This window comes from Rhinolophus sinicus, chromosome 7 (genome assembly GCF_057876585.1).
Source record: "Rhinolophus sinicus isolate RSI-liver-muscle chromosome 7, RSI-T2T, whole genome shotgun sequence".
Taxonomy (NCBI): Eukaryota; Metazoa; Chordata; class Mammalia; order Chiroptera; family Rhinolophidae; genus Rhinolophus; species Rhinolophus sinicus.
The window spans coordinates 17,388,362-17,399,429 of NC_142507.1; the positions used below are offsets into that span (position 1 = coordinate 17,388,362).

The 11,068-nt window shown below is 40.4% G+C and overlaps 1 long non-coding RNA gene across 1 annotated transcript in view; it reads right to left on the reverse strand.

Moving 5' to 3' along the window:
• LOC141568564 (uncharacterized) overlaps positions 1 to 10,700 on the reverse strand; it is a 48,450-nt gene extending 37,750 nt beyond the window's left edge. Inside the window, exon 1 of the long non-coding RNA XR_016021707.1 lies at positions 10,317 to 10,700. This is a non-coding gene — a long non-coding RNA (uncharacterized LOC141568564). The remainder of the gene's footprint in view (positions 1 to 10,316) is intronic.
• Positions 10,701 to 11,068: the final 368 nt, after the last annotated feature.

The window sequence follows — 11,068 nt, forward strand, 5'->3', positions numbered from 1 at the left end:
AATCCATGTTGCCCAGTGATTGCTGATGACTATTAAATAACAAAACATAAAGTCGGTGTTCCAATTACAGCAGGAGGTATTAGAAAGAAATTCCTGTTAAGAAACAAAACTGGCATCAGAACAGTAAAACAAGCCATGGAAACTGCTTCCTGGGAGAGTCTGAATAACTTCTTTTAAAAGAAATAGCATCAAGGAGTTTCTTTCCTGAGTGAGAGTCCCCACTGCTGACAAGTTGGACACTGAAAAGGTGGTGATCAAACCATCCTTTTCACTCTTCATCCACTGACCCAGCAACAGGAAAGGCATAAACCAGGGAGAGACTCAGGCAGCTGTGTGGTCAGCAGGGCGTCACACAGGTCTGCTCTGGCAGTAATGGGCAGAACAGCCACGTGGTCTGACCATGTATGTCCTGGAATCCACAGTGCCATTTTCGGCTAACCCACAAATCACATTGGCTTTCTCCCATAAGAATGTGTCATACATTTTGGTAAACCATTTGTCAGATGGAGTACAAATTATAGACAAACAGAGTAAGCCATCTAGCCAGTCTTTCCATCCAATTACTGCAATTCCAACTTAATTAAATTACAGAACTAAATTAATGTATAACAATGAAAAATAGGCCCAATCAGCAATCATGAAAGTGTAAGTTAGAGCCACAGTGAGATATCATGTCAAACCCACTAGATTGGCAAATATTTAAAAAGTCTTACTATACCAGCTATTGGGATGTGTAGCAATAGGAACTCTTAGGGGAGAGAGATGTGGAGAGAGGGGAGAGGTTGCAAATTAATTCAACTGCTTTGGAAAAACTGAAAAGTGATACCATGCAACGCAGTAATCCCACTCCTAGACATGTACCCTAAATGAGTCCCTGCCCATGGGCCCCTTTAAATGTGTTGAAGACAGTATAGAATAGAACAGTAAAAATGCCAATAATCCAACTATCTATTGACAGGAAAACGGATACATTACTATATACTCACACAATAGAATACTGTAAAGCACTGGATATGAAAAAACTATAGCTACATGCTTCAGCATGGGTGGATCTTAGCTTAATATCGAGTGAAATAAGCAAGTCATAGAAAAATACATAATATAGTTTGACACCATTTTGTAAAGTCCAAATCAAGCAACACATTACAGAATACTAACATACTCATATGTCATAGAATTGTAAAGAAACGGAAGTTAATGAAAATAAACTATATGTCAGGATATTGATCAACTGAAAGTAGAGTAAAGGATGGTAGGGGCAGGGCTTCAGGGAACACCCAGGGTTTTAGGCATGTCTTGTTTCTTTAGTCAAATGGTGAGTTCATGAGGGTTAATTTTATTACTAAGATTGATAATTTGTATATAGTAGATATTTTTAAGTATAACTAGGACTTAAGATAAAATTTTTAAATTCTCCCACTGTCCTTTTAAATGTAGGGTGTGGAGGAGCCCTTCCCTTCTCACCACTGGATAAAAATATCAACAGGACTCGTGACTTTGCTGGTCATTCCTACGTAATAGAAATTCCTACAGTCATCTTACATGACTCAAATCAGAAATTTAAATGTCTTCAATCTTCCTTCAATGCTGAGATCTGTTTCTCTCACTTCCTCCAGCTAAGAGGAAGGCACATTACTTGAGTTCAGCTTCTACTCCTTGCACTCACCTCCACCACCACCCCCACAGCGCCTATCAAATTCTCCTCTGTGTTAGAACACAGCAGCAAGGAGGGAAGAGGAAAACAGCATGTTCTAATTTGACCACTAAGATCATAAGCTGGCTTTGAGCTCCCTGGGCATGGCAAATTCTGAGCTGACGCCTTCATGAATCCCCTTGGGGGGCCCTGCAAGAATCCAGCTGTGACACCCATGTGGCAGGCCACGCACTTCACTCTGCCAGCTAAGACCCCAGTTGGTCCCTAGTTCCTGGTGGCCCACAGCACACAGATTCTCTATTGGCATGCCACTGCTCCTTCAGGACCCAATGTGGCTCCAGGCAGGCTCTCTCTCACCCATGTAGTCCACAGCTGTCTCACCGGAAGCACTCATGTGCCCTTGACCTCAACAAAGGGAGTGCCACTCTCCTTTGTCCTGCCCCAGAGCCCCGCTCCGGCCCAGCTCTTTCCCTCTAGACTTCAGGGGCTGGAGGGTGGAGGTCTGTACAGAGAAGTTCCTCACCCTGAGCCTGGGGGCTGACACACCCTCCTCCCACTCTCCCTCTCCCCTCCTTCTGTGTGAGGGGTAGAACGAAGAAATCACAGAATAACTTTCACCAAGGAAATGAAGTTCAGAACTTCCTCCAAATGGCTAATCTCTCTTTTACATGCATGATTTGGGTGAGGAACCCGATAATTATGTAACTGTTGCTTGGTTATTTCCTTTAAAGAGTTATACCTTGGACGTCTGTTTCTCAACTCACTTTGGTATTTGGTGTTTTTACATGTTTGTGCCTTAGGCAAATATTCTAATTGAACGTCTTTTGACAGCTGTTATCAATATTTCACTTGTCCCGTAGAAAGGAGCAGCCTTGTGACAGATTACAAAACCCAAGTACCTTCATTCGCTTTTCACTCTCAGACCTGGTTTCATTGGGGTCAGCCCCTTGGACTCATGGCCGGTTCAGTCCTTTTTAGCCCTCTGCCATGTGCTGCTCCTTTTCAATAGCATCTTAGTACCACAGCGACCACCACCAGCTCACGATGACCTTGGACCTCATTTATGAAATGGGAATAATCTTACCTGCTTCACCATGGTGAGTGTTAGATGTATGTAGAAGTGAAAGCACCATATAAATATAATTTGTTTTTACTGTTATGATGGCAACACTCCCTTGACAACCTCAGAGGTTATACAGAAAAAAAAAAAACCACAGAAGGCAGAAGCAAGTCCTCTTAGAAAATACACAATGGCGGGGGCGGGGGGGAGGAAATAAAAATAAAATATAATTAAAAGGTCACAGGAATTAAAAGTTATAGATGTTGCCACTAAAAAATTAATTGATGTTCCATTTGATTATATCTTTTAAAAATATTAACTTGAAAAATGTGCCACTTGTCCTGAATAACCTCCTGGAGCTGTTCAGGAACTATTGCTTTTAATTATGGTCTAGGGTAGAATTACTAGATAAAACGCAGGGCACCCAGTTAAGTTTGAATTTCAGATAAATAATGAATATTCTTCTGGTATAAGTATGTCCCTTTCGATATTTGGGACATTCAGGTGCAAAAAATTATTCAGTTTATCTGAAATTCAAATTTAACTGGGTGTCTTATATTTTTTCATGCCAAATCTGGCAGCCTTAGTTTAGGAAGGAAGTTTCTTTCAAAAGTTTTATGTTAGGCAAATTAATCTCTTTCGCGTTTTCAGGTCAGCCTTCAGGAGCTTGAAATGGCATGCATTTTATTCTTACACTGCCCTTTGTTTCATTTTTGTAAGTCTCAGTAAAATATACAACCTCCTGGACTTTTCACAAATACTATGTTATTATAAGCTTTTTTTCTCCTTATATCTAGTCTTCTACCTATGGATTGAGAGAGTGTTGTTTGTTTAATTAATATTCATAGAGCACTGGCGATGCAATGATAAACGAGAAGTGACATAATTTCTACCCTCATGAAGATTAGGGTCTACAGAAGGAAACAAATAGTAACCAATAACCACTACCCCGTGCACCTACTGACAGGATTTTTGAGAGGAGAAAAGCAATAATTGTCATTGTACTGTTTTATTAAGGACCTTTAACCAAATGACATATATTTATTAAAAGGCTATGGATTTTTAAACTATATTACACAGAAATTTTAAAAAAACAGTGTCATCTTAGAACCACAGTTGGCAAAAGCATAGCTGGCAAGAGATTGCTCTCCTCTGACCATCTGCATCATTTCCCTTATTTTCAAGAGTCTGATCAAGTTGCTGTGTAAACCCTTTGTTAATATAGGCGCTCTGGTGGACTTTTCCATTCCATCAATTCCCATTTCTGGCACTTACTAACATGCGAGTACCTATTTTTCACTATTATATGATAACAAGAAACCCATGGGCTTTTTTCTCTAAGATATCGTATACCCTGATTGTTTCCATTCCCATCCCAATAAACTGAGTCCTTGGAAAATACTTCAATGCCTCGCCTATTTCACCAGCCTCCTGTTCCTACCCCAATAATTAGGTTTGTGAAGAGAGTTTTCATACCTGTAGCTCATTATTAGTCTTTCTCTGCAGCTCATCTCTTTTATTTCAAGAAACTTTCATGAGCTCTTACATTACACATTCCAAGACCATCTTTGCCTTTTCACTTACATTTAAATTTTATTTATGTAAATATAGTGAGGTTTGTAACTCAGCACTCTCTCGGTTTCTCACTATCTTCTCCTAACTCGGTCAGGGTTTCTCAACCTTGGCACCATACTGAGCAAGACGATTCTTTGTTGGGTGTGGGTGACAACTGCCCCGTGCATCGTAGGATGTTTAACAACATCTCTGGCCACTACCCCTAGATGCCAGCAGCAGAACTTTTCACCTGCCCCAGTTGTGACAACCAAAAATATCTCCCGATATTGCCAAATCCCAGGGGAGGGGGAGGAGATGCAGACAAAATCTTCCCTGCTTGAGAACCACTACACACTTCAAAGTCTCAATTTTTTTTTTCACTTGATGTATGTTTTTTCCCGTGGAGTACATCAGAGTGACTAGTGGCCCCAGTTTGCCTGAGACTGGGATTTTCCCAAGAGACAGAATTTTCAGTGGTGCTAAGATGAACAAAATCCTGGACGGACTTTGGATGAATTAGTCATCCTACTGGGTGATACAGTCTTAAATCCTTGCAAATCCACCAATGTCTTTCTTTCGTTTTTTCAGATAAACATTATCTTGGCTAGGTATTGAATTCTTGGTCTCTGTCCTACCTTCTCAGTAGCCTAAGAATGTTATTGCTCTACTTTCTAGCACTAAGGGAGGCAAGTGAAAAATTAAGTCTACTCCGATTGTGTTCCCTTTCTTAGTAATTCATTCATCCTTGCTGGAAACTTGTAAGATTTTCTCTTTATCCTTACAGGGCAAGAATTTTACCTAAATATACACCTTTTCTCCCATCAGTCTGGCCTGGAATTCCTTTAATTCTCTCAAAGTGCAGATTCACATGTTTCTTAAGCTCAGGAAAATTTTCTTTTATCATATATTTAATTATTGTCTCTCTTCCATCTCTATTTTCTTTTTTACTTTTTTAAGAATTTCTTTAGTCCATATGTCAGATCTTATTGATCTATGGTATTTCAAGTTTTTAAGCTTTATCTTTACTATTTACATCTCTTAGTAGTTTTGTTCTGTGTTTTAAGGCATTTCTTCCAGTCTTTGTTTCTCAACAATGACTATTTTCTCCTTCAGTTTACCCATCAATTGTTTAGTGTTAAGTAAAATCGTGAGTTTTTCACCTCAGAAACTCTTTTTAGTACTCTTCTTGAATCTCCTGTAGGCTCCTATTTTTGTTGATGTTGATACCTATTCAATAGGAGTCTGCCAATTCTGGGTCATCAATGTACCTTGGGAGCAGGGAGACTGTGGCATGTATTCTCACCTAATCCAGTGTCACTTCTTTCCCTGCTATTTATTTTACTTTCATTTGCTCCTTTTCTAACAGCTCCCTTTCTTTATGTAGACTCGAGTTTCTGACCTATATCATTTTCCTTCTTTCTAAAGAACTTCTTTTAACATTTCTTGCCAGGCAGGTCTACTGGTGACAAATTCCCTCAATTTTTGATTGTCTGAAAAAGTCATCGTTTCCCCTTTACTTTTGAAGGATATATCATTGGAGGCAGAAGTCTAGGTCAATAGATTTATTTCTTTCAACACTAAATATTCGTATGTCACTCCACTCTCACTTGCATGGTTTCTGCAGAGAAGTCTGCTGTGATTCTTATCCATGCTCCTCTATAAATAAGGCCCCCACCCCCGGGCTTTGAAGATTTTCTGTCTGTCTTTGATTTTCTGAAGTTTGAATGTAATATGCGTAGGTGTCATTTGTGGGGGCGTATTTATCCTGTTTGATATTCTCTGAGCTTCCAGGTTCTGTGGTTTGGCATCTATCATTAATGTTAGGAAATTCTCAGTTGTTATTGCTTCAAATATGTCTTCTGTTCCTCTCTTGTCTCCTTCCATTATTCCTATGATGTGTATATAACAACTTCTGTAATTGTCCCATAGTGCTTGCATGTTCTGTTCTGACTTTTTCATCCTCTTTTCTCTCTGCATTTTTTTTTTTATAAGTTTCTACTGACATTCCTTCAAGCCCACTGTTTCTTTCCTCAGACATAGTCAATCAGTCTATGGATGAACTCATCAGGCATTCTTCATTTTCGTTACAGTGTATTTTTTATCATTAGCCTTCTTTTTGATTCTTAGAGTTTCCAGCTTGCTGCTTACATTATCCATCTGTCCTTGCATGTTGTCCACGTTTTAAATGAGAGCCTTTAGCCTATTAGTCATAGTTATTTTAAATTCTCAGCCTGATAATTCCAACATCTCTGCTATATCTGAGTCTCGTTCTGATGGTTGCTGTCTCTTCTAACTGTGCTTTTTGTCTTTTAGTATGCCTTGTAATTTTTAGTTGAAAGTCAAGTATAATGTACTGGGTAAAAGGAACCTGATACTGGTTCCCATAACGGTTTGTGCTCCTGGGCTTCTACTCCAGTAAACTGTGATTCTTTGTATCTGCCTATCTGTTTCTCCAATTTAAGAGGCAGTGCTTTGCCCTGTGACCTCAATTCTCTGATGGGTCTAATAAGAGTTGTTGATTTTCAGTTTGTTGAGCTTTTTTTCTTTTTTGAGGAGGACAGTAATGACTTCCAAGCTTTTCACATGCCAGACTGGAAACCAGGAGTGCTCCCTTCTGTTTACACCAATAACACTCCCATCTCTGCAGCCCACGATGCAATTTATTTTATTTGCTTCACCATGGCTCTTTCCACTAACTCCAGGCTCTTGTCAAGCCTACAGGGGAGAAATCCTGCAGCAACCCTCTCCAACAGAATCTGCCAGAGGTGGGGCTGTCCTCACGCCCTCCAGACCTGCATACTTGCTGGCCTCAGCAAGCATTGGCTCAGGAGTGGGATATGCATTGGGAGGACGCCTGGACACACTCAAGTTGCCTCTTCCCAGAGCTCTCTTTAATCCACCTGTACCTAGTTAGTTGCCAAATCAAATGTAGATTCTGCCTCTTCCCTTTATTTTCCTGCTGCCACCAGCTTGGCCCAGGTCCCCATTCCTTCTGCTCTCTCTTCCTCACAGGGCATTCTACCAGCTTCCTCTCTGCAGGTCTCCCCAAACCATCCAAGTTCAGTCCTCACTATCAGCGAAACACAACTTGGATCATTTCACTACCTCCTCAGAAGCTGTCAGTGTCTTCCCAGTACTTTCTGGATGAAATGCAATATGCCTCATCCTGACATTTGGGACAAATCTACGTTTCTAATCTTAATTCTCATTGATTTCCTACAATCTACTCCCAGCCAAAGTGAAATTGTAGCCATCTCCCCAAAACCTGGCGTTTCCTATTCTGTGCCTGCAAGTTATTTCAATGCTGCCACCTAAAATGCTTTCCCAGTTTGCGAAATTCTTACCCATTCTTTAAACACCATCCTCTTTATAGTCCTTTCCTCCTCCTCACAACCAAAAGCTAACTCTTTGTTTATTCTCTTTCTCTCTCCTTTGTGACCCTCCAGGTCACTTTCACTTTCAGCATTTAACCATCTCTTTTATTATAGCATCATAGTCCTTTGGGCACCTGTCTTTTCTGTCTACAATGTTCCTAGTTCCTTGTTGACAGACTCTGTGCCATACTTATCTCCATATTCTTCCACATCTAGCACAATGCTTTGCAAACGGTAGTCGCTCAACAAATATATTTTTAATTTAATTGAAACCATGTTATTTTTAAGAAGGTAATCCATGGTTTTCAGCACATCCATTGTGGTTTTGATGTATTAAATAAATAACATTATTTATCTATTAAATAAAATAGATTACAGTATATCCTTAACATTCATTCACAAGGGAAAGAAAGACTGAGGACCTTGATGAGTCCCCAGTACTAAAATTCCAAAACATTCACATACTGGGGGTACCAAAAAAATGTATACAAGTGGACACTTTGGTCAATGTTACTCAAGCAGTAGTTCGCCATAATCAGACGTGTCTGGACGTTGATGGTAACCACTTTGAGCACCTCTTGTAATTGCAGAAGTCAGACGTGACTTGCATTCATTTTTTGTTATACGGTATTTATTGAGTATTACAATTTTAATGCCTTTTTCCTTTCTTAAAATGTGTACGCATTTTTTTTGGCACCCTCTGTATGTTCTTGATTCCTCCTTCATTGTGTTTCTGTCAATAGCTATGTGTTTATCAACCCTCCACATGATAACTACATTTCATATGCTTACTTCATTTTTTTTCTCTTACTTAATGACCATTTTACCCAAAAGAACAAAGTTTTTAATCACTTCATGAATGTTAGTATCCATGTGTTGGGAGTACACAAACAGGAGGCATATTGATGGCCAATTAGCCTTGCAACATGTGCTATTTGGTTTTTATCTCCCCAAAATGACAACTTACTATAAATTATGGCTCTTAACCCATTTTTTTTTTGTTACAAATAGTGACCACAACTGTTAAATCCTTATTGCTAAGAAATTACTAAGAATAATATTCAAATTATCTGCTACTTGCCATAGATAAAATTCAGTGCCAGCAATAAATAATTCTGGGTTTGCAATATTACCCGCTGCCTCCACTCATTTTTCCCTTCACCTCACTGAAACCACACAGCTACAATGATAATCAGCATCAACATTCTTAGCCACTAGAGTAAAATAAACTTTTTCTGTTGACTTTTTTTTTAATTGGGGTAAAATACACAGAACATAAAATTTACCATTAGTGACATTTACTACATTCACAATGTTGTGTAACCATCACCACTATCCAGTCCCAGATCTGTTGACTTTTTTTTTTTTTTCCTAATGGCTTTTTGCTGAGATAATTTAGGGTTGTTTTCTATAACGTAAGCAGCTATTAATTATGCAGAACTGGATATTTTACGTCTCTCAGGCTCACCAGCTTTTGTAAACTAAATAAATAAACAGCCTAAAAGAAAGAATCACGGTTTGGTCCCTCTGTTGGACTGTGTTGAAGCACTTTGAAAGTCCTAGGTAATTGAGATTCATTTGCCTTGGGAGGACCAGGCAGGACGCGGTTTCTGGCTCCTGGAACTATAACAAACCTGCATGAGGCACGGGAGACCCAAGACCTTGGCACATTTTCACCTAAGCCAAGTCACACCATTAAACCTCAGTTAGGAAATATCAATAACTTCCGAAAAGTGGATTGCAGTTTAGCATATTACCAGCTGTCAGCACCTCAGGAACTAAATTGAATGGCCAGGGAATTGAGATATGAAAAGGAAAGAAAGAAATCACATTAACGGGCCTCCTTGAATATCATTTGTGGCATTCCCCCCAACCTCCCACCCCTGCTCCTCCCCAACAACTGAATAAAATACAAATAGTAAAAACAGAGGTTTTGTTTGGGTTTCAGAGAAACAGGGACGGGGCGATTATAAAATTCCTGAAGTATAAAAGCTGATGTCTCAAAGCCCCACTACTCTTTCTACTCTTATATTTTATAATATAAACCAGATGTTTGAGTTTTTCCAAATCACTTCTTTCAGAGAAATAATGCTTTGGTCTTCGGCATGTTTTTTATCTTAGGTAAATTAGTCCTACCTATTTTTTTTTTCTCAACCTTCACAAATGTTGTTGTCAGAAAATTCTAAAGGTAGGTATCCCCTAACTGGGCTAGTCTGATTTTGCAGCTATCCATTTTTATATTTCATATTTATACGTATAATAAAGCACTGGTTTTGAAAAAATTGAAATATGATTAGAAAAATAAATTTAGATAACTTTTTTGGTGCCACGATATCCAATTCTTTGGAAAATTGGGACCCATTAGCCCAGTAGGGTTAGTTGGCAAACTGAGATTGAAGGAATAGCCTAATATACATAAAAATGCCTGATCAACACTCATCTCACCACAGCTGGCCCCTCGCCCTGGACTGTTTGGCAAAGTTGGCAGATAAACAAACAAACAAACACTCTAAGCAGCCAGGTGCCCTAGTCCAAATCAGTCCAATTTAGGGAATAAAAGTACAGTGTAATCACTTGAGCCTCATCCCACGGCACAAGCGGGCAAGTCTGTGTGGTGCCTTGGTCACACAGACAAGTTAACATAACCACACTGCAGAATGCAAAATAAACAAACCTCTCTCCTTCCCACAGCCCGTACCACGCAGCTTCTTTCATCAGCCGCCTCGTGCGCCCCTTAGACAGGCAGCCGCATGCGGAGGACAGACTGGCCACGGTTACGGTTACGGTCTTGGAGACAGTCTGGGGACAGCCTGGACCCCGCTGTATGTAAAACTTCAGATCTGCGCTCCCTTCGACTCCCTCCGCCCGCAGCACTTCTTGCTAAGACAATAGGACAGCAGGGGTGGTCTGATCCCCCTCAGGCCAGCTCAGTCTAGCTTAAGAACACAAAAGCTACCCGAGGAGCTGGAGCCCCCTTCCTGGCCACTGCATGGCAACGGGGCAGCTCGCACACAGTCAGAGCCCGCAGACTCACAGGCCCGGGCTGACATCCCAGTCACATGGCTCCACGTGGTCTGCTCCGGGGCACTCAGGTCAACCCCATGCTCCGCCAGCTTCCGGGAGGGGAGGGAGGCCGTGCACTACTTATCCCTAGCAGAGCGTTGCTTCCCGTTATCCTCCCCTTCGAGTACCAATTTCAAACCCTGTTCTGCTGGCAAAAGCTCTTGGACTGTTTAGTTTTGAGGGCTCCTCGACTTCCGGGAGCTCAGGAACAGTTGAAAGCTATTGATTCTGAGAAAAGTAGATTATCTGGTGTCTAGGCTAAGACCTGACCCAAACTCAATAACACATTTTGATAAATATTCAAGGACCAAATACAAAGTATAACACTGGCCTCAGAGCAAAGCATCATACCACACCTTGGGG